Genomic DNA, 25,551 nt, shown 5'->3' with positions numbered 1-25,551 from the left:
GTATGTATGGACATTGCATTGTGAAAAAACAGTAGTAAAAAGGAGATTTGAACCTAAAACTCCTTCAGTTATGTTTATTAAAAAATAATATTGTACTTAAAGGAAAAAAAAATTGTTTTAATAGCAGAACTATGATTATAGTAATATAGAAAGAATACAACATAACAGCAATACCAGTACGTCACATTCTAAGGCCTGATGGGTGGCTTTCAGAAAAACATAAAATCAGAATTTCTGACATACTCTGAAGATTTTTTACATTGTGAATTCAAAATTTCAGCTCCCTTATGCCTCCAATAAACTAGGAGATTAGGAGGCCCAGAGTGTCTGTGAGTGTGTGGTTACCACACAGGATAGAACTGTGCTATCTCATCACACTGATTTTAAGATATTATAAATTGAGTGCAGTGTTACTAACAAAAAAATCCCAAATACAATTATAAGCAATATAAACAAAGAGGAACTAGCATATGGACTCTAGCCCATCTTCCAGATACTTCCATGTTTTGAGTATTACAGGTGTGTACATTTTGTGTATCTCAGTGTTCACAAAAAACCTCTTGAACTGTTCCCAACTAGTGTGAGTTTTACGCAAAGTACTGCAGGCCACAGGGATGCCTAAGACTTCCAACAATTTTGAAAAGTCAGTGTGTTAATGGTTTTGTTTTCAGCCAGAAACCATTATATATGTGCAGAGGTTTTAAGTATCTCTAGAAATGCCTGAAAGGCAAACTGGATTGAACAGGTGTCAAGCTCTATTTGAGACAGCAGAGGCATTAAATGCAGTCTCCCAGTAACCTGCAGGGTAAGTGTAGTCTACATTATATTGTTTAATTCCTTACAAGGGATGGGTGTATAAGACTCTTTGTTAATTTTTTAGTAATACACAGTCATATTTTACAGTCTAAATTTTATTGCATACTTGCAGCTATTATCATGTTTATATCTTCTGGCATTAAAATGTGTGCATAGTGAAACAAGCATTGCAAAGACATATTGCCTTCAGAAGGATACAGTATATGGATTTTATAATATTGATACACTATATCCTTACCATGTAAACGAAGGGTTTGACTATAAAAAATTATGTATTTTATAAGATTTAAAATGAGAGAAAGAAAATCAGAAATTAGAATTAGGACTATGAAAATACAATGTATTTATTATTTTTTTAATAATTTATTATTTAAAGTTTTAAAATTAATTCAAGATTTATTTAAAGATGTGAAGAAAATACTTTCAGAGGTCCATAATACATTTTTTCACAATAAACTTGACTTTATACTTTAAAAAATAAAGCTAACAATCAGGGCTTTCTAGAATTTATGAACTGAAGATTTTTCTGAGTTTCTGAAGTGTAACTTCATCTGGTTAATTAAAGGGGCAGACTATGGGAATAAAGATGAACAGTAGCAAATATATTTCACTGTAGTCATCTGTGAAAATGGTAATGTATTCACCTTTCCATTCAGGTAAAGTACAAAGAACACTGGGAGAGGTAGGAAAAAAAGGGGTGGGGGGTGGAACTCAGATGGATTCTTAGGAATCTGGTAAAAGACATTTATAATTAGTGAATATATGCAACATACAGTGGTGTATCCAAACACATTTATCCATCTGCTTACTCCTAAAGTTTGCTAGCAAAGCAAATGTACTATTCATTTTATATTTTCTATTGCTTCTGTGATGGTTCTGCTTCCCAGCTGGAACACAAATACTGACATTTAGAAACTACTAACTGTAAATAAATATTCTGAATAAAAAGTTTTTATTGTACAATGCATTTTGCAAAAAATTAATACCAATTAATTATGAAAAAAATCCCACATTTTTATTTTTCTTTGAAAGTCACAGTACTCAGTTTAGATAAAAATTGAACACTTGGCCTCAGTTTTTGGTTTGAGTAGAGGGAAGCAAACCTATTATATGGGTTCTGTGACTTGATGGATATAGAAATACCTCTGACTTTTTTCTTTTGTATACATATGTTTATGTATTTAGGGGGAAAAAAATAAAGGCTAAAACTTTAGTCCTGCTGAGCAATGGAGGAATTTGCAGGTTTCAGTGAAATGAGGATTTTATCCAAAGGACTGTTACAGCACTACAAACAGAATGGTCCCAGCCCTGGGATAAACTGAAACTCTAAGAAAAAAGTTCTTAGAGCTCTCTAAGGGCTCTGTCTATCCTGGGGGACTTGGGGAAATTTTTTCAGCCCTATGAACTCTACCCACATCTGATCCTCATGGGTCTCCTCCATTTCAGAATAAGATCTCAATATTCACCACACCTTCCCTCATTTCACACAATCTTTATATACTCACAGAAAAACTCATTTTTCCTGAGCAAACTAAGCTATGAGACCTTGAAGAGAGCAATGGAATTCCCAAATAAGATCCCTGTTGTGAACAACCCAAGAACTAGTACCTTGAAGTGCACCTCCTACCTACCTTATCACTAAAATGACCTCACCAAAAGCTGCAAGCACAAAAGAAGAGATAAGGGCAAAACATGTTGGTCCTGTACCCAAAGGCAACATCATATCAGAGTACCCCAGGTCAGAGTGCTGGAGCTGTGTGCTCTACGAGCCAGGCAATTAATACAGGCTAGGATATCTGGCTCTATACCAGATCTGAGCATTAAATGATTTCATAAAACAAGCAGTAAGCACTGTATGAACCACTTATTTGCCATGTTTTCTGGCCACGGTAGAGTTAGTGACCCATTTTTCCCATGGGCTGAATTTATGACACAGGCATGAAAACTTCAGCTAATGTTATTCTTCCACTATATGTACTTATCTAAAACTAAACAGGAATTGGGCTGTATCTGTACACTCTGAATTCAGGATTGCTTAATAACACTGTTTTGCAATACCTCTTCTTTAGCTACCAAAACTTACTTTGTAACCACAAAACCAGAATATGACAAAACAGGCTTCAGAATTTACCGAATACAAACTTCACAAGCAGGTCTTATCTTGTAAACAAATAATTATTTTTCCTCCATAATACTAAAGATATTTATCAGCTGGGCTATGCATTCAGTGATAATCTGAGAAGCTGGAGTAGGAAGCAGCTGCAGAGTATTGTGTAACAGCTGCCACAAAGGCAACTTGAACTCTGGCTTGGGCTTTGCCATCTGCACCCTGCAGCAGCTGGCTTTTGCTCCATGGTTTCCCTTAAAATGCTCATCTACAGCTGTGCTGTATATTCTGCAGCCTGTGATAACTGTGCTTTTTTTCTTGTTTTTTATCTTATAAATCTGCACCCAATAAGCAATTTGAAACCCACCAGGAGTGTGGCTGTCATGTTATTAGTGAGGTGGTGTGCAGGAGATGGAAGAGAAAAAGTGGCTATTTTGCAACACTGAGCTCAGCCCCGGAGGAAGTGGACAGATTCAGGATTCTTATATTAGATGCCCTTTCACTAAACATTTGATGGTCACATAAGGAAAGATCTTATCCATTCTTATTGTTTTATTTAATTTATTGCTATTGACGGATAATTCTTTCTTTCTGAGCTGCATGGAAACTGAAACAAGAAGGAAAGCTACAGTGAAGCTTGGAGGAACACTGCTAATGAAAGCTGTTGGAAATTCTACCTCCACCAATTATTGCACTATGTACAGGTGTTCAGTGCCAATATCCACATTTTCTTTGCCCTTTTCAACATCTACTTGTATCCTCTAAATTACTTGATCACATGTTATGAAAGGCATCAATATATATTAAACAATTACCTAACCACATACCAGGTACTTACGAGTAGTACATTCTATGATCATCAGGTGGCTAAAAGTTTCCATCCCACTCTGGTAAGCAATGAGCTGGACTCTACTCACACCTTCATCACCTTTTAACTGGAGTAGTGCCTATGACAAGAGGTTGCCTTTAGTTATCTCTAATATAATCTTTATATTCTAAGGATTGCATTGTTGAAACACAACAACAGGAAGAGCATATTGCAGTGCATTATAGGCCACTCTGGATGGCCTTGTATCACCAAATCCCATCATCATGAAAACCACCTCATGAAAAACTCCTATTTTCCTAAATTTTCACAAACAAAATACTAAAGAGAGAGAGAAAGCATTTGAGGAAAGGATAAGTTCTACAAGCAGAGGAACCCTGTGAAAATACCTTGCTATTTCCACAATTTTCAATTCCTTTTCCAGGAAATAAATGGAAGGATGTTTCAGTTACCAAGGCTGACATTTAAAAAGAGAATTAATGGACAGAGAGATAAATAGAGGAAAAAAAAGATGAGGAAATAGGCCAGAGGAGAGGAAGGTAACAAAGAAGTAACAAGGACAGATGAACTGAGGTGGTTTTAAAAAAATGTGAAGAAAGTGTCTGGAAAGTTTATAGTTAACAGACAGCATAAATTAAAATGGAAACAGTAAAAATCAAATATTTTAAATGCCATTCCCAGCGTCTGTTGTGCTGCTCTTTGTATTTACTCATACATGACTGAATTTCTCTCATCTGTGGACACTGCCATTTTTTTGCAATAGAAGCCCATGCCCATGTAGCACATTCCTCCTCTCCCAGAGCTGGGTGTGCCTGCTGGGTGGGACTGCCTGCTCCTGCCTACACCCTGTTGTTCCCATAGTGCTTCCAGATCAAGTCCAATATTGAGGCTACAGGAAGGCCAAAATCCATGACAGAAGGAAGGTGACAATCATGAGGACAAGGCAGTGAGGCTGTGCAGTAAGACTGTAGAAGAGAGAGAAAAAAACCTAAAATGTGGATTAAGACACATCCATCTCTCTTTAAGCATCTATGATCATGTGAGGCTGACACATCCCAGCTGCTGAGAACGTAGTTTGCAGCATAAGACAATAGCACATGAACAAATGCCTCTGTTTAAAGATAATCTAAACACATGTAGTTTCTGAGGCTATAATTCACTGATCTTCTGTATGTCATTTGCTTACTTTTGATACATGTGAAACATCAGTGAATATTTGAAATAATTTCTGTAGAAGCAACAAACTACTCTTACCACCTCATTGTTTCTCATCTCTACTAAAAAGGTACACAGGCTATAGGAACTCTGAGTTGCTACAAAGGAGCTGCCCCAGTCCTTTGGCAAACCTTGTACACACGATAACAATCAGTGTTTGCTTCATCCATCTAATCCGCTGTCTCCTGTCTCAGTCCATAGTGTCTATTCACTGGGAGAAGCCACAATGGAACTTTATCAGCCTTACTCTACTTGACAGGAGTGGTTTTCAAACATTCGGTAGGCTTTTACTTGAGTTTTACTTGAGGTAGGTTTTAATACAAGATTACCAAAATTTTTAAGGAGAAAGATCAGTATGAGTTTTAATGGAATACCTCAGCAATGAAATCTGTCATATTTTCACTTGTAAGTTTGTTCAAGATTTCAATAATTTTTTTTCCTTGCATGTTGTAATGTGTCAGTGTATCATTCAGCAACCTGTTAAAATTGTTTTAAGCTTTTCCACTCTTGCCTTGGGGTTTTTTTCCAGTATTATGTTTTCAAATCACCAACAAATTTACTCAATTACAATCTCTAAGTATCACTGTTACAAATATCATTCTAGTAGCAGTTTTAGGGTAGTGCTGATCCTCCCAGTTAGGCTTCAGAAACCCATGAACAATTTTGGCTTCTGGGACCTGAAGTATTAAATGGGCATGATGGAGAGAAGATGAGAAAACCATTTGCAACATATGAATGGAGGTATCTGCACGTGAATGAAGAAGATTTAATATGAAAATAAGAAACAGTTTTGTTTTTGCATGAAGAAGGATAAAAGGAAAGGAAAATGGAGGATTGAGAGAGGATGAGAATGTCAGAGCGATTAATGACTTAGCAGAGAGGAAGGTAGAGAAAAACACTGACAATCTAGACAGGATGTAGCATCTTGAAACACCTTGTATCTACTGGCGTGCAAAGCACATGCCAGAGCTCCTGGGGCTAGAGTGGCAAGAGGAAATTTACCAGTGTAGAGTAGAGGGTTGTGTGGAAGTTGCTGCATGTGGGATGTGTGAGAAGCTGCTTGTCTCCTCTGGCACACTCTGATTGTGCAGCCTTAGCCTCCTTCACACCCCACCTGCCCTGGGGCAGTCAGCCCAACTTTCTCATCTTTGCTTGAAATGAGCATCACAAGAGCTGCAGGCTGAAATGCAGAGGTTTAGATGCCCTGTGATGGCGTTCTGTGGTAGCAGTTATTAAATACTGTCTGGCACATAACTGTTCCTGGATCAGAGAATTGCTCAGATGTTTGAGGGTTCAATAGCATCTACCCAGACAGTGAAAAAATACCCAAATCTAAGTAGCTGAGCTTATAGCTAAAGACATTAAGAGAAAAAACATATGCTAACATTCAAATTGGCATTGGCAGCAGTATAGCTCCTTGTCAAAAGATAAGGAGATAAAGGTTATGTCCTACAAATGGATTCACCTTGGTCCCAGTTCAGCAAAAACTGTCCAATACAGGAGCTACAGTTATTGCAGCATGATAACATGATTTCCATTGACATCTTCCTTCCATTCCTTCCTCTAGCAAAGTGATTCCAACAAAACAAAACAAACAAACCAGAACAACCCACCCCACACACAAACAAACAAAGACCTCAACCCACCCCCAAAATTCCAAGACCCACAGAGAAAAATATATGAAACCATTACGATAAAGACTAAGGAAGTAAATAAAATAGCTGTCATAGAGGAAATACTGCATGTGCTTTCTTTTTCAACTTCATCCCTTTGGATCAAGCAAAAATTTATGGGAGAACTTTTCCTCACCTGTTACTTTTCTTTTGCATTGTGAATCCAGATGTAGGCTGAAGAACAGACACGTGAGAAAAGACAAAAATTATATTCACACCCCTTAGAAAGGGTTTTATGTCTATGAGCTACTAGGATATCTCCTGACACATCCTTCTGTGGTTTTTTTCACTTTAAAAATCTTTCAAACTATTCAGGAAGTCAGTGTCTTCAGCACAAAGGTCAAATGTCCTAACACCTTGGTTCAAAAAAGTAGTAAATGGCATTTTCATAGCAAGTCAACAGGCATGATACAAATATGAAATTTCAATTCTCTGAACTGTAGTTTTCAGGAGTCTGGGCTTCTCTATTGGTTTTATTGTTGTTGCACTGCCTTATCTTTGGCACACTAGGTTCCCTAAGTTTTTTCATCTGTAAAACCAAAATGAAATACACCTCCCTGTCATATTATTATACTCCTACAGTTTGTTATTACTTGGAACATCTCTTCATGGTTTTGGATGGAATTTGTTGGGATTGTGCTATACACTGCTGAATTTGTCAAAAGTCTTACTGAGTCATCCTTCTTCTCTGGAAAATTAATAGCAAAGAAATCAAGTGTAACCCTTGTCAAGTCAGGATTCAGGCCTTTGAATGTTAGTCAGTTTTCTTTTCTAAAAATTGCTTTATAAAGTTTATACATTTCTTATGCATAGTGCACTTTCAGCTAGATGATTGCATTTGTAGCATTAAGGTTAAGAGGGCAACTGAGCTGAATGAGGACTTTTAAACAAGTCTTACCTCTAAAAGGATATATAATATGTTTAGCATCTCACAATGCTCTTCTTACATCTCTGTGTGGGGTAGAGAATGGAATTAAGGTTTTAATTTTAAGAAAGAGATGATTATATGGATGTGTGTTCAGCTTTTATTACATTTGATGTTATCATCAGCCAATGGACTGGAAAACAGCTGTATAAACACATCCTGTACACAGGATACCAAATGCTTTCAGAACAGTGAGCTCATTTTCAAATAGGGTGGGATGTATATTAAAAGTGCTAAAGGCTTTAGTTTTCCATTTTTAATGACTTTTGTCCATTAACATGAAGGTGAACACAGCAATTCCATATTCTGCAGCAGATGTTCCCCTGCAGATGATTTGTTTTGTTACATTTTATTGTTGAAAGAGAAGGTGGAAGTGATGTTGTAATGCCATTAGTTAAAAGCTGGTAAGCATCCCTTATGGAAATACCCTGGGGAGTTCAGTAAGCAAGAAATCAATGAAGAAGTATCTTATCAGGAAGAGATAATCGTCTGAAATTGATAGAGGATTATCTCTCGTGTTATTTCTTAATGGACTCTAGTGAGTTCTGCACCACAGATATTTATTTATTTTAGATAAAAAAGATTTACAACTGTTCTGATTAAAATTCATACAATACAATACAAAGTAATTACAAAGTAATGTACACAGGGATAAAAACCATAAAAATCAAAGAAAAAAACTCTTCATTTATTGATTTAGACATAATATTTATATTCATTGTAATAATGCTTAGCATAGACATTGTGTTATCTGCTTGCAATGCTATACAATTACTTTGTACCAAAAGTAGTCACTGGAAATAGGTTGTGTGGTCTCCCATGTATAAATGTAGAAATAAAAGAGAGAGGGTTTAAATGAGCTCTCTGAAGCAGTCAGAAAATACTAGGGACAGTATTGACAGTCAGACATGCATCAATTTTAACCCAGATTTAATGCATTACAGCAATGGCCAAGTCCAGAGGGGTGGTAAGCAGAAAAATATTTAAGCAAGATTATCTATAACCAGTGCAGTGGAAGCATAAGGGATAGTCTTTGTGACCTTTTGTTAAGTATTTTTTTTCTGCTTATAATGTTCTAGAATATATTTTAAAATATATTTCAATATAAAGTGTAGGCAGGAAAAACACAGACCTAACCATTTGATACAATCAATACAGAAAGAATAAACATGCACTAAAATGGTACCCCATGATAATCTACATCTGGAAAAGTCCTACCTGTGTTTGTTGGCTCACAAACCTTCCCTCCCCTCTTTTCCTCTGGTATGTCTCTGTTGCTTCTCTCTAGTCTGGCCTTGATAAAAGAGCCACCAGATACAGCACATATTTATGGCCACTGAATAATGTAATGTGGTTCTATTTGCATTTTTATTTCAGCAGATGATTTTTTTCAGATCAGTATGAAAAAGTTTATTGAAGCGTTTATTATTGAGACATCATTTCAAAATTCCAGCTGTCTGTTTGCCTCAGAAGAGTCACTTATTTTCTGAGACACAAGGACAAGTGAGAACAACATTATTCTGTTTAATGCTTATCCTTAGCATAACAAAGGTGGGCAAGATTACTTTTTACAAGAAGTGGTCATTTTTTATTGGAAATTTTGCAATTTTTTAATTCTGTTATCCAGGCTGACAATAGCAGAGCATGATTTTCTTTCTATTTTGCAGGGCATTCACCCAGTGCCATTTCACCTGTTCTGTTGTGGGTGAAACCACATCATTTTCTGAAATGCATAGATACTGGTGATTCAGAGATCTGCAATATTCATAGCCTCTAACTAGCATTTAACCTAAAAGCAGGCACTATTTCCCTGTGTGGATTTCTTTGTGGAAGTTTTATATGTGCACATGGAAGTGCAGGGGTTTCCATGGCAACTAAGGGTTTGCAGAGTATTCAAGAAACTCTGCAAGTTAAAATTAGCTTAGATGGTCATGCGTACATGATAAGGGCCCTGGGCTATCCAAGTCTGTGCGAATTGTTTCTGTGAAATTTAGTGGAGAATTTTACAATCTAACCCCAATGTATGGATATGTCAATGGATAGAGCCATGGTAGATCTGGAGTGAATACAGAGAGCTGGCAGACTCTGGGCATTGAGATAAATAGACTGGATTTAAAATTATATTTAAAAAGAAAACCTAACTTTTAAATTCATTAGGGGATGATGAAAAATCCATTCTGATTAATTAGAGTTAATGGAAATTAAATGGCTCAGGAACCTACTTGTTTTCGTTAATGGATTGTTCTTAAAAGAATCTCAGTTTATTTCTTAATGTATTTTCCTTTCCTAAACTCTGTGTAGCTTGACTTATTCCATATCTTGGAGGCCTCCAAGAAAGCATAGATTTATGTCCCCTGGGTGTTCGCTTAGAGTAAACATTTGTTTAAATAAATTCCTCTTATAATACTGTGGGATCTGTGACAATTGGAGTAACACTGTAATTAACTTGTTTGATCTGTGTCTGGTCTAATGTACCAGTAAAGAGGAGTAATTAAAGGTAGCACAATGGCAATGCTACATTTATTAAAACAGTTTGTAATTTTATATATTTGTCTTACCTTCCATGATGAGTTGTACCTCCTAATGCAGGACATGGTTTCATGTTTTGTGGACACAATATCCTGAGAAAATTAGAGATATTCTTTAGGTGTTTCTCTGAACCAGAAGGTACAAAAAAAGGGTATATTCTTACTTCTACTACAGTCAGAAAGAGATCTAACAAAGGTTGTGTACTGTCTGGTCATTGCTTTAGGAGAATAAAATGTACGGTCAGTTATGTGTCATTGTCTGCTTTCTCTCTGAGCTATATTTTAAAAAAATTGTTTTTAATTTATTACAAATTCAAAAAGAATATAGGATAGATAATATGCTCTTTCACTAAATCAGCTAGTTGATTGAAGATGCATAGGAGGAGGTACATGAAATGCTGGGAGGAGAGATGTTTCTCATTCTGATCTTATTATTTTGATAATTTTAATAAAGCATAAATTCCAAAAAATTAGAGTTCTCTCATAAAATTTTTTTTCCACTGAATGACTTTTGTATTGCTACAAAAAATGCATTCAGTGAATGCTGGAAAAAAATACATCTGATAAAAAAGCCCCTGTGGATTAAGTGGGCATTGCCAATATGGATGCTCTTCTGTGTCTAGAGGTTGAAGTGTTCTCACTCACAGACCTGCCTCCTGTTTCCAACAAAGCCAGCAAAAGAGCCCAGCATCTCGTGTGAAAAGAACAAATTGTAGCAAGAGTTGTATGACACTCACAAGCATCCAGGGACTGGCAGACAAAGCCATGTTCAGATGCAGGAGGAAGAATACTCAAATAAGAAGAGAAGGTAGCTATTAGCCAAATGAGTGTTACAGTTTCACATGCATATTCTGTATGAAGCAGATCAATCTTACTCAGAGAGTCTGCACCTTATTAAAGAACGAGAAAAATTACAAAAGTGAAGCAATGTCTCTGCACTGAAGGGAAGCTGAAAATACTGGCACTGCATATTTTAGCAAGAAGACAAGGATACACGATAAAAAATATCTTAAAGGCACATATAAAAGGGAGACGTGTCAAGACTACTCTTGCTGCAAGATAGTGAAAGAACAAGAAGATAATTTATGATTTAATTTCTCCCTTTCCAGCTCACCACAGAAAAAGCAGCTTTGTGGGAGTTGCTGCCTAGCTTCTTACTCCTTGGCTGTCAGTAGCTACTGCTCTGTTGTGGGTGATAAGGAATTGTAGCAGTCGATTGACAATAGTGCATTGTCAATAAGTTGAGTTTTCTATCCTCTTAAAGTTACAAAGGAGTCAGGGTAAACCCCTCTGAAACTGGAGGAAACAGGGCATCAGTCTTGTCCAAATCTCAGTATGATCCATTAGGATTGCACAGCTACACAATGACATGCTGTTTCTATAACTCAAGTAAAAAGATATAGCATTTTCCTCTATCTTATTTCATATTTGCTATACAGAAACACAGGGTGCTGTTTATTAGAAAGAGCTGGGAAGGCCTGCAGCAAAATGCTGTGTATTACAGTGAGCTGCTAGAGAAAGAGCTGCTATTGGAGAAAATACATGATTGTATTAGCTGTGCACTCATGCAGTATTTTTCGATTTTAAGTACTCATTCTAAAGAAAAAGATTGTTTTTGCACAAAGTTATTTTCAGCAAGCTGTAGCTTGGCCAGATCTAAACTGATTTTCATCAACACATTCATGTAATTTTCCTCTCTGAAGGATATTTTGCTAAACTATTTTCTAGCCAATTGCAGAACTGCATCTATTTAAAAGCATACATATGTAAATGCACACACACACACATACACACAAATAATTATGTTTCTGTACTCATTCAAGATCCAAAATTGCTTTATCTTGAACTACAGAAACCTGCATCCAACAAGCAAAAATTTTCTGGAAAGAATAAAGGGAAAAAAGTAAGAACATAATGGGAGCACTTCACCATCTCCCTAAAAATGTTTACAGCTAGAACGTTCCTAGTCAAAATGAAGAAAAGCACAACTGACCATTTTTTTCACAAATACAGTTTTTACAACACTAAGCAGCAAACTGACTTGTAGATTTTACCCTATAATAGGCCCATATGAGTACAATTAATGACCTTTCACAAGTTGTATAGGGGATCAGAACATTACAAACATTGGAATAAGAGTATCCTATGCAAACCACATCTGATGCTATTTTAGACCATTGTACTTGAAGCAGCCTGCTTGCTTTGGCAAACAAAGCCCATGAGGATATTATCCTTGCCATGTTGTATACAGGAAGTGAATGACAGCTAAATCCTAGCAATTATGACAATTATATCTTTATCTTAAAGGGTGACCATAGGAGTATGCAATCTGCAAGGCAGTCATAAAGCAATGGCTATCTACATTAATAATAATAATAATAACTGAAGATGAAATAGGATGTGACCTGCAGCAAGAAAAATGTGAGTGACATAGGGAAAGTTTCCATGGGAACAACATAAAAAAATTCTAAAATATCTCTGTGTTCGGTGGGAAAAAATTTGGTCAGACAGAAGCTTGTCTCACAGCAGAGTGCCTTTCACAGCTAATGGGCTCACTGAATAAGTGCTGCCCAAACCCTGTTAACATCTCTGCTTATGTTTAACCTACATCTCTGCTGTCTCTGTCTTCCCTCCAGCAGCTCTTCCAGCATCTGCTGTGCAAGCAGTACGCAGAACACACACAGACCTAGCAGACACATGAAAGATTCCATCACTTATTCAGGGGGCTTTCATATCTGGTGTCAATCAGCTATTTTGAAATAAATGTTTCTGAGCAAGATCCTAGTCTTGTCTACATCTCTGAAAATCGAGATACTTCCACTGATTTCTGTGGACATCATGGGGGCTAACTTAGGAAGAGAATAAGAGAAAGCAGTAGTGAAATGTCTAGTTGTATGCTTTGAAATGTATAAATGTGTATAAATGTTATAAACATGCTTGGTTTTGCCAAACCCTGGTATTTATTCGCAGAACAACTGCAGCAGAAACAGTGCAAACAATCTGAACACCCATTTTCCTGGCTGGGCTTCAAGTGCTTTATGTTGTCTTCATTTCATACTTGTTGACTTTAAAATTCTGGATGGATTTTTGTTTTTTGATTTTCTGTCTTTCTGTGTTTTCCAGGCTGTTCACCTGTGTTTCCTCTTCCATCCCCCAGCTATTCTTTCAATCTTTCATAGCATCCCTCTGAGCTTAGTTTTTCTTGCCTTTGTTTTTTAGGCAGCTCATGGACATTAGTGCACAGTTACATTAGTGTAGATGCTCTTCTAAGACAGCGATCTTAGAATGCATAGAGGGGAAGTTTCCATCACAGTCTGGGTAGCACACAGACTTCTTAGACTCATGGTTTCACACAGAGAAAAAATACCCTTTTTCCAGGGCTCTGATCACTAACATGAATCACATTCTAGGAATCATCTAAATTTCCCCTCTCTTTTACTTCTCTCATATTTGTACCCTGACAAAAGTCTAAGTTTTTTCTCCAGAAAAGGCAAAAAAAGATTGCTCTTAAATCTACCATCTCCTGATCTCTCTACTCTTGTGATTTTTGTTTCAATCTCCTAATCTTTGATACCAGAAATTACCCCACCCATCACCATCCATCTCAGATCCTGAGGCTGTGTTTTTTGTTTCCAGAACACTAGCCCTTTTTGGAGTTACTTCCCATGGCTACTTATTGAACTACATGTTGACTTAAATCTCCTCATCTTCCAGGCTTCAAATAGCAAAAGGACTGCATACTGTCATGGTTATAAATTATTAAATAAGTTGGCATAGCTGCAGCCAGTCATTCCCAGACAAGCTATTCTCTGTGGATAGAGTATCTTCCTCTGCATGTTAAAATTGTCTTGTGGGGTTTGGCACTAAGGTATTTTCAGGAAGATATTGTGACTCTGGATGTGTCACCTAAAAATCTGAGGTCTTTAGTGAGGACCAGACATCATCATCATCATTGAATTGTTTGGCTTGGAAGTGACCTTAAAGGTCATCTATTTCCAACTACCTGCCGTGGGCAAGGACACCTTCCACTAGCCCAGGCTGATCAAAGCCCCATCCAATCTGGCCTTGAACACTTGTGACAGCCACAGCTCCTGTGGTAACCTGCTCTGGTTCCTTACTACACTCTCTACCCTCTTTCATTTTAAAACCATTCACTCTTGTCCTATCACTGTCTGCCCATGTAAAAGGCTTTTTATAAGTCTGCTTTAACTGCTGGAAGGCAGCTCAAAGGTGTCTCTGGACCCTTCTCTTCTTCAGGCTCAATAACCCCTATCTCAGTTATCTCAGCTATCTCTGTTTTCACAGGCAAGTGCTCCAGCTCTCTGATCATCTTCAGGGTTCTGCTCTGGACTTTTCACATCCTGCACAAAGGTTCACATTCCTCTTATGTTGGGGCCACAGAGTGGATGTAGCCCTGAAGGTGAGGTCTCACCAGAGTGAAGAAGAGGGGAAGAATCACTTCCCTCAGCCCGATAGTTCTCTTCTGATGCTGCCCCTGACTGGCTGCCCCCATCCTGGCCTCATGTCAGACACTTGGGGCCATCAGGCCCCTCTCCAGAGATACCACAGCAGTGCCAGGCCTGTCCTGGGGGACCTCCAGGTAGCTGTCAGTCCTTGCTACCCCAGGCAGACTCCTTCAAAGGCCCCGTTCCCTAAACAGCATCAAATATCTACAGTCTCCAAATCATCGGTCTAATGTTGCAATCCATTAAAGACTTCTTTATTTATTGACACCATCAATATCCTCTTCCATTTTAATCTTAGCCTTTTGGAATAGGAGTTGCATTTTTTGATTGTTTCTACAAAGCAGTTTAAATAACAGGTGTAAAATTTGTTCTAGCCCTGAGTGTTTAAAGGATAAGAGAAGAGACCACATTCCACATTGCTGCTGATAGCAAGATGGGCAGATTCCCTAAAGGAAGGTCACTGCTCTCCCTGGAGACTGTAGTCCTTTCACCTGCATTTGGCACTCAGTGCTCTGGGCTGAGAACTGCAACCCAAGGTTGTGATCCAACATTTAGCACTTAGCAGTTTCACTTCACTTCCAGAAATACATCCAGAGAAATGGAAATCTCAGCTGAACATCAAGTGTGTTCTCTGGGACATCTACTTGAAGGTGGCTGATAATGCTGTAAGGAAAAATGTCCACTGATCTTGAGCAAATGTTCAATGTTTTTGGATGGTTATGTAGGTGAAAGATGGAGATGTACCAGTGCTTGGGGTATTTAGCAGTGCTTGGGATGATGTGCCTACACTGTGCACTGTGAACATAAACTCTGGTCCAACCACAGGTGCCAGCTGTCCATTCTGTTCAGGCCTCAACCGTATTTCACAATGGTAGAAAAGTGACTTCCAGGATCTACTGGAGAGTACTTGTATTCACACTAGTCCTGAGTGTGTACTTATTCACAGTGGAATATTCCATATTTACCCAGCAAGAAAAATATTATGGAATTGTGTTTCAGAACTCTGGGTGTCCTTCAGTTATCTACATACTATTTCACTGAGTAATGATGAATTCAGCATCCCTGATATTTATTTTTGAGACATTTTATAAATATTAATAAATGCAGTTACAATTCAATGAAGAAAACCTAATTCTATCTCCTTTTTACCACTTTCAAGCACATGCCAGACCACAGAATCTGAATCTGCATACAGCATGGTATGTACTCACTCATTTCCTTACACCTGCAGCATTTACAGCATTTTCTTGGCCTCTTTGCTATGAGATACACATCTCTATTCAAGTAATATCTTTCCATTTCTGAATGTCAGGGACACTCCAAGCTTATTATTGCTCTTGAAGATGTGATAATTTACAGACATTTCTACCTTTGGCTTCCATCCAGTTCAATATACCTAAGAGAACAACCCCCAGCAAAGAAAAAAACCTGCTAAACTGCAGTGTCTCAACCCTGCTGCAAAATGGAAAGATGTGGCCAGTAATGGGTGATGCCAGTCAATCAATAATTTTCTTTAGCTTTTTTACCAGTTTATGATAGCTGATTGAATAATTTTTTAGGATTAATTCAACAGAGAGCATTGAGAAATTCTGGAGACCCTTGCACAGCTAACGTGTTTCATCAAGCCCATTTCAGTGTGTTTCCTTTTTTTCATACTGGTTTGAAGCATTTGTACAAAATGTAGCATAAGATAACTCTCCCAGGAAATTCCCAGGGTAAATGTTAAGATTATGTAACAAGTGAAACGCCCAGAAAGTTTTTAAAAAAAGAATACAGACTAAAGAAGAGGTTTAACTGAATGCATACTTAAAATTCTAGTTCTATAGCTCTCCTCCTCAAAAAGGATCCAGGTTGTGGAATTATTCAGTGAGCATAAAGATAGATAGACATAGCTTAATGCCTGTTGGGAACCAACAGGAACATGCTTAAAATCCTCACCTAGAGCTCAAGTGTCTGACTAAAGACCTGAGGAAGTTTCCTCCCTACCTCTGGCATCCAGAAGATGCAGTCCACCCTGGTGATCAGGCCTTCACACCTCATCCTGGGAAGAATGATCAGGTTCCAGCCTTTTCAAATCAACAGTCAGTGTGGTTACAGGTGATGTTACCAACACAGCTATTCTGTATGTAAAATAGCCCACAAGTCTGCCCAGATGTCCAGCACATAAGAGATCAAGCTTCAATTTCTTCTGTAGGGAGTGACTGAAGGCCAGGCATTCCATGTATGCTCCTGGCTACGCTGTATGCAGAGAGTGATGCAAGATTCATCAGGGCAGAAGGCAAGGATACAATAAAAAAGCATGATTTAAACATGAGAATTTGGAACTAGACCCCAAAGGACTGGATCTTGTTTCTGGTGAGGATGGGAATGGCCATCAGTCCACAGTTCTTTATCCAGATATCCCAGCTCAGTCCATGATCACTCTCCTGGCTGTTGCACTTGCACTTCCCTTTCAGTTTTTCATTTGTGATAGGAGGATTTTTGTGTTGTGAAGTAAATGAAAATTCTCCAAAATCCACAGTATTAAGCCAGTAAGAAATATTAGCTTATAGAAAATATGGGATCACAATGGAGAAGTTAACAAAATGTCTTTTTGTAATTAAAAGGTGGACATGTGTTTTATTATTTCTTCCAAATATGCAGAGTGCAGAAAAGAATGAAAGGTCATGTACATCAGATGTATAATAGTTAACACAAGAATGTAAAGCTTACTAGTATTTGACAGAATTAATTGTTCTGATATTTATGCAGTAAAACTGTCTTTAGGCAAGGTGTAGGTAATAGCAGAGTACTTGATATTGAGTACAAAAATTCAAAAGATCACGTTTCTTGAGTATCTCAGCAATATAACTAAAGATAGAACCTGACTTAGTGTCTTAACAGCTTAAATATTCATAAAGATGAAAAAGGGCAGTAATTAATTCATCTCTCCATCTGGAATTATCAATATTAAGCAGTACTAATATGTGTCTAGAACTAATTTAACTTATAATGAATGAGCAGCAGAGTGTGAGAATCTGAGCATTGGTGATTTTGAAACTCCATCTGTTGGACAGATAAGTCAGTTCACTAATCGGGTTGCAGCAGTCAACAGCCCTCCTCACACTGGGAAGAAATTCTCAGTCTAGACAGCTTCCTTGCAATGAAGCTCTGCTTTTCTTGGACTCACTTATTCCAGTTCTGATGAAAGCCCATTTATCTGGTATAATTGTATATATATGTGTGTGCATATATATATATGTATGTATGTATGTAGAGGTGTGTATATATATATATATATATATATACACACATATACACTAAAACTTTTCCAGTATAAAAATGTCACAAGAAATCCCACACTCTGTCCTTATTATGCCAGGAAAGGCTTCTCCAATATAGACCTGAACTCATCCTAAAAAAAGTTTTTTCCGAGCGGCATTAAATGAGATTACAGAGGAGGCTTAAAGACATAGATAACTTGAATATAGGAAATTTCCTGAAAATACTTACTGAAATTTCACAGAACCAGAGGACACTTTGTGTCAAATCTGAGCTGCATTTCCTTGAAAATTGTGTTCAGTGCCCTGGAGTATTATTCTCAATTACATCAAAGCATCTGCAATACTCGGAGAAATGTCCTAGAGCTACAGAGGACAGCCTGACTGACAGTGAATGTAGAAAAGGTTCTCTCTCATATTTATATGCTGACTGTGTTGAGCAGTTTTGCTGGTACTTCTGTGCTCCAGGACTGCTAAGTAGCTCAGCTGGAATGCTGCAAGTAAGCATATTTATGAAGTATCCACCTGAGATAATAATTGAATGGTGGAACAAGCTGTCTATCTTTGGGGAAAACAAAACTTGACAGGTTTTCAGCACCTGGGATTAGCCCTCCTCTGGGCAGGGGATGGACAGGAGGACCTCCAGAAACCCCTGCAAAGCTGAACTAGTGTATGAGTCTGTCACACCTTTGGTAAACTCACTGTACCCAAACACAAGCAGGATATTTGTGCTCTTCCATCCAGTACTTTAATTATTTTAAGATTTGGTTGAAGAGAACTCAGACCTAAAATGATCCTTCAAATTGCTAGCATAAATCTAAATAGTCTTTAATTCAAACATAAGCCTCTGTCTCAAATACTGAGTATAGTACTGAATAGAGTGCTGCTCACAAGTACCTGTGTTTTCTAGATGGATTCACAAGGGCTTGAGAGATACTGTGCTCCTGTAAAGCATCTGATTATCCCCCAAACTGCTAATTCCAGGCAAGTAGATACTTGCTCACCTTTTCTACCACCTGGTTTTATTCTTAGCCTGGAAAGACCTTGGTTCGAAGAGACAAGGCAGTTCATTTTCCATGCCAGATTAGTTCTGGATTTTCTTACAAAGTTTCCAGAAGGGAGGGTGATTTTTCAGTGGTGTTTTTGTCTGCCAAGGATTGGCCTGGGATCATTAATTCATTTCACACGGACTAACAGACAGGAGATAGTAACAACTTTTATTTGGTTCTGAGTAAGGCTGAGTGCTGACCTAGAAGAGGCCGAAGTCCTATCCCATGGTTAATGCTCTGCTCCACTGCTTCCCTGTTGAACATGCACCTTCCTTTCAACTATTTAAATTGTGCTGTAAATCTTTGCAGCAACTGGCTGCTTTCCAGAGTGGCTGCAGCATGCAGCACAGTCTGCATAACCCAGGCAAGATCTTAGGTTTTGTGAAGAAATGTCCTTGACGTTTCATAACATTGTAGTGAGGTTATTTTTATTCCCATTTTGTTTTAATGCATAGCTCCTGTGGATGGAGATGAGAATCCTGTACACAGGAGACATCCCTATTTGGTTTTTGTAGGCACCTGACTTTTGATTTGTAAGCCACAATTGAAACTAGATTTGAATGCTCATCTTCCTAATACTTTTGCTTGAGGTTTTTTTTAGATTCATACTTAGTTTAGGAAGGCATGTGAACAAAGTACCATCTCAACTGTAAGCAAAGGCAAGAAATCTTGAGATACTTTATAAGAAGTTTTACTGTTAAAAATACTTTGACTTTACATACAAAAATTGAACCAAAGACACCCAGAAAGTATAACATCTTCAGACAATAAGACTTACCAGGTTTGTTGTACGTGGAGCCCACTGGTGACAAAAAAAATCAGAATTAAAAAGAGGTAGTAACAACAGTTGTCTTGGGCAATCCAGATATAGATAATAACAAAAATAAATGAGAAAGCAAATAACCAAGTTCTGTGACATTTGCAGGAGTGACTAATTTACACATGACAACAGGAAGTATCTAATCATGTCTGATGAGATGCAGTTCAGAGAATTGCATCAGTAACATGAGAGACAGAGCTTATACCACTACATAATCAACATAGATTTATTTATAAGCATGCCACCTTCCTACTTCAATGAATTGCATTAAAACATTTACTAGTCTTTTTTAAAGTCAACCATTAAAACATGAATCAAGATGAAAAGATGGTTAACACTTTTCTAATCAACCTCTATCTTTTTTGTTTTGTTTTGTTTCTTAAGAGAAGTTTTCCATGTTGCTTTCCAGAAGAAATATCTTCCAGATATCACTGTAAATTACTTTTTTTCTGAATTCATGTGGTCTTTCATGTCTCTTAAGCATTGCTCTTAAACTGAGCACTTGATTCCTCACACTCTTGCAGCAGAAATAGCTACTTAAAACTACACAAACTAGATGGAAAATAACTATCTTGTTTGTGGTAGTGAAAGTCCTTCTTACATTTATTCTCAAGGGCAAGAGAGGAAGCATGAGGAATGAGGCCCAGAAACTCTGAGTGCTAACAAACACAGGTTCCAATATGTTCTTAAGACGTAGAAGTGGAAATTCTGCTTGAACAAACAGCACAGTCACCCTGAGAAGTTCTGGATTCTCTGCCCTTGAGTACTCAAGGGCAGGTCCCAGCCTGCTAAGGCCCTAAGCAACCTGCTCTGGCCCTGAAATGTGATTTTTGAGAGGAGGCTGGACCAGGTGGTATCTCTGGATACAAACCACGATAAGTCTCATTAGAGAGATTCTCCAGATTCTCTATTGCCTTTATGGCCCTCCAGTGGATCTTTTCCAGTAGCTCATTGTTTTTCTTGAACTGTGGAGAACAGAACTGAGCACAACACTGCAGCTGTGGCCTCACCAGGGCACAGCAGAGGGGGACAATCACCTCTGTCAACCTGTTGGCCACACTCTTCTGATGCACCCTAGGGTATCATTGGTCCTCCTGGACACAGAGGCACACTGCCAGCTCAATTTTTATTCCTCAGGTAATTTCAAATATTCATTTTTATTACTCTGGTAACTTCCTTTATCTGCAGATGTTACCTCCCCATTATATACCTGCCTTCCAGATCACATTTACGAGTATTTCAAATGGCACAGGCTTTTGTACAAGTCTCTGTGGGACTTCTCTAATAAGCTTCCCTCTGCTTTGAAAATTATCATGAAATTTGCCCTTTGATTCCTTCTTTGTGGTTTTCATTTTGGCAGCACACTGTTCAGAAGCTGCCTGTTGTGGCATAATGTTGGGTTCACTGGGAGAAAACAAAAGGAATAATGGTAAAAAAAAATTGTGGTTCTTAGTTTTTTCTCAATGAATTCCTGTCTGGAACATTTTTTGCAGCTCCGTAGCTCTGCTGAGGTCAATAACCAGGTGTAATTGGAAGTGCAAAATCAGTACAATGAAATTGCAGACCTTAATTATATAGATTATAATACTTACAAGCTTCTAATATTATACTTCAAGTACTTAATTCTTGTGCTATTGTTATATGTCTTTTATATTTCTCGTAAAAGACGAAACAGAATTTTTTAAAATTTGGAACGGTTCTTTTGATACAGAACATATCTTGAAGATGGAAATACATATTCTAGATGTCATCAATTCTATATAAAGGGCCTGTGTGTGCCAGTTTTCTGTGGTCTTAATACCACACTTGGTTGAATCAGAGCTTTCATTTCAAAATGAACAGAGCACCCTACTGTCCCCATCCCAGAGCTGTTCAGGTAGTCCTTGAATAACCATGAAACTATGTAGTCATGTCCTGAGTCTGTGAAAATCCTGAAATTACTTTTGGAAAATCTGAGGACTTTGTCATTTTCAAAAAAAATCTTACAGAATCCTCATGGCCATCAACAGTGTGAAATAGCTTTTTTCCCCCCCTTATGCCACAAAAATCAGAATCTGAGCCTTAGAATTTGCTATTTTGTGTAACCAAGTAGCCAGATATGCCTATTTCTTTCCTTTCCCACCCTGTCAGGATCTCTCATCCTGTGCTTTCTGGACTGGGGTGGATCCTGTCCCATCCTTGAGTCCAGGCAGCTGGAGCTTGGCTGGGCTGAGGATAAGAGGCAGGATGCTGAGTCTGGCCAGGGAACGCAGGCAGAGAGGTGGGGAGTGATGGAGAAAACCTGGTGCCCCTCTCAAGTAAACATACACTCATTTTATTTTTACGCGTATTTTTACCTATGAACCGGTGTTGTGGTGCACAAATGCTGGTGTTAGAGAGGGTAAACCTGATCCCATTTCAATCAACAGATATTTTCTTACTGGTGTCATGATCTCTTTCAAAGGGTATTTGATGACAGTAAAACAAATTATCTTGCTGCAGTATTTAGAGATAAATGTCAACAGAATTAAGTACCATTGTGTCAACAATTACAAAAAGTTCAGTTAAAGTAATTTTGTCTAGAAAAGAATCTTAATATATTTAGAGGTATTAGAAGAGAGAACAACATAAAACAATATTTATCAAGACTCATTAAACTGACTGAAAATACTTCCAAATTTGAGGGGGTTATCTTATTTTGTTTTTAGCTACATGAAATTTGGATCCAGAGCTTGGTAATAGTATTTGGAATTATAAATGAGAACATTTTCACTACATTTTATACTCAACAAATAATGAATAAATAACAGCAGAGCCTGTTTCTGATCTTATTTTAGTTTTTGAGAATGAGTGTGATCAGTAGATGGACGCAGATGTATGTTAAGTGAGATCAGAGTCATAATCTCTGCTGAAACACAGCAGTGTTCATAACAATATTGGCAATATTACATTTGAAATCTGCTTAACTTTTCACTTTCTCTCCTGTTCCACTAGAAAATAAATTCTCCTGTATTTAGGATAATCTGAAGCACTGACTGTAACATTTGGGGATAACTGCTGTCTGACACCCCTGGAGACAACATACAAATCTTCTGACCTAGAAAGAAATAAAAATAGGAATGATACCACAGTATAGACTTTCATTCAAAGGTAATGGGAACTGCAAGCCTCATCCACAGAAAGAATTATTATGACAAGGGGACATAGAGCTAAGGTGGAAATTTGTCTGTCTTCATATAGAGACCATCTCTATTTGTGCTCCAAGAGCACTCCTGAGGGATTTGTTGAATTTTGTAGATTACATTGGACAGCCTAGGTGTTCACAAATTGGCTGCAGTGCCATTACAGTGAGGTTCACCTAGAAAGAGGATTGTGCTGAGGAGGTGAGAATCTGGCCCCAAGAATTCCCAGGTTTTTTTGAGTGACCTCTACTAGAAAGAGGTTGTTTAGTCTTTATGTAAAATGGCATGTGACAGGTTGGAAAGAAAAGCTGTTTTTCTTCCCATGCCAAAATTCTTAAAATTTTGGACAGAAAATTACATTTCTATGATGAAGGTAAGAATTTATTGGATAATAGATTATTTGTTTAATTCTGATGATGTGTTGGAACCTGACAAGGATTATAGTTTTGCTGTCAATTCAATTACCCTACACTTGAGGAAGCTGGTTTAATTATTTGTTGCTGGTTTAATTAAAAGGCGCTTAAGTCAGTGCAAGTTTTGCCCCTGATGTCAGTGAGATCAGTCCCAGCTCCAAGTAACCTTAACTCTTAGCACGATTAATAAGGAACAGGTCTTTCAGAAATGCCATCACTCACAGCCACACAGTTACTCTTGAGCTGAGAGAGCCAAACACAATGTAAAAACAAACTCACTCATGTTAAGAGTGTGGTATGTGCTTATCCTGGGGTCTGGCGAACTCCAGGGAGAGCAGTGACCCTTACTATACCCTTACCTATAGGTAAGGAAAAAGAAGGTTTGAAATGTATAAAGCAGATTTTTGTTACTGTAAATGGAACAGAGAAAGTGGCCGTAAGAGGCTGAAGTCACATGAAAAGGCTAAAAGCAAAATTCAGAGAAGACTGTGCGGGAGAGAAATGGTCTCCAGGAGACAGGAGAGAGACAGGCAACAAGAACTAATGTCTTCCCTGCTGGTCCCCTCCTCTCCAGCTGTGTGTGGAAGAGCTGTGTAGGGCTGGGAGTATGATCCTCTGGTCCCTTATGGGATCACTCACACAGGCAGAGGCCCCACTTCAACAGTGCAAACTGGACTTCGGTTCCTCCAGCTCCAAAGCTTGTTCTTGGGAACCCAGTACCTGCATATATGTCACAGATACTTTCAGGGGAAGAACAAACTTGCCTAGGTCCTTCTGCAAGTCTTGCTCAAAAGTACGGGTCGGTGAAATTGAGCTCCTTCAAGTCCAGACATAAAATAAACATCAGAAAAGGATTTTTCACTTAATTTAGTCATCCTAAATTGCTGTAAACCCAAGCTTGAACTGAGAAACCTTTTCTTCCATGTAGTCTTCTCTAAATCATGCCTTTAGACTTTTTTTGGTTTTTACTGGATTACACCTCCTGAAAGTCCAACTGCAGCCACCTTGCTGCAAACCTTTTCATCACAAAGACCAAGCTTTATATCTGCAATAGAAGCTGGGTCCACCCATTTGGTATTTCTCTCCAATTCAGACACATTCCCAAGGGACTGCTGTATGAATACCTGTTGTCCAAGTCAAGCTTCACAGAAGGAGTATGGAATGAATATGGAATCAGATATTTGAGGAGTGGAATGTGAAGTCAGGTGTGTAAGCACACCTCCACCTGCTAGTGAGGTGATGACATTCCTACATAGCTTATTTTCAGGAGATAGTATTTGAACAAATTCATCACTGTTTAATTAACCCACTTTCAAAAGATGAGCAGTTGGTGTTCAAATTATGAATCCCTGAGCAAGTGGTTAACAGCGACCACTGCCCACTGAATTTTTCTGAAAAAAATTTTATATTGGTCCAATCCATAAGAGAAAACTATGAAGTGACATAAAGTGACATCAAAATAGTCGGATCAGCTAAACATGAGTGTTAGTTGGATGGAGACTGTCTCTGTGACAGCAAGATACATAAGATACATACTCCACCTATGCCAGTTTACATTTTCTTGAAATGGTAATAATATTTGCTAGATTGTGGGGCTATTAAATCTGCTACCACTGGTTTGTAGGTTAATATTTTTCTGGCTCTTTCAAGGTGATGTGATAATTATTAGGAGGACATCTAGTCAGGAATTTCATCACAGAGTTTTCCTTCGAGATAAAGACATCAAAATGCACACAGAGCAACCCGAGGCTATTAGTCTTCTAAGGAATTTTTCTTTTGCCCACAAAGAGAATAGTAAATGTGTTTTCCCAGCTTTAGTTACATAGTGTCTCCTATGTTTTATTTCAGTAAAAATGTCTTTTGAAGATCCTGTATTGGGAAAATACTCCAGACATAAAAGAAGTTCCACCCTTGAGAATTGCTGCAAAGAAATGCAAGCAAAATTACATTATAGACTGCCCAGAAACAGAGTATATGTTCTCTGAATTCCTCTGAACAAGACTTCCCCTCTAGGAGAGGATGATGTGTGTGTGAATAACCCCAGACACAATGGATGGCAGATATCTTCACACCATGTACCAAAAAATATTGCAAACTTACTGTAAGGTGGTACTAATTAGTTCAGTATCTAACTATTGGAATGGCCTTTTCTTCCTTAATACTGACTCAAATAAATTGGCAATGCTAAGCAGTCTCAAAGGCAAAGGAAATGCCACAGCTTATAGACAACAAAAGAGATGGTTTGGCACCTGACTTTTCCATTCCTTCACAAAGATTCTGGTATTCTTTCTA

At 38.0% G+C, this 25,551-nt stretch overlaps 1 protein-coding gene across 2 annotated transcripts in view; it reads left to right on the top strand.

The window, feature by feature from the left end:
- COL9A1 (collagen type IX alpha 1 chain) overlaps nucleotides 1-25,551 on the top strand; it is a 126,326-nt gene that overhangs the window by 35,021 nt on the left and 65,754 nt on the right. The gene's annotated exons all lie outside the window — the stretch shown is intronic.

This window comes from Cyanistes caeruleus, chromosome 2 (genome assembly GCF_971803275.1).
Source record: "Cyanistes caeruleus chromosome 2, bCyaCae1.hap1.1, whole genome shotgun sequence".
In the NCBI taxonomy this organism is placed as follows: domain Eukaryota; kingdom Metazoa; phylum Chordata; class Aves; order Passeriformes; family Paridae; genus Cyanistes; species Cyanistes caeruleus.
This window is presented reverse-complemented; position numbering and strand designations above follow the sequence as displayed.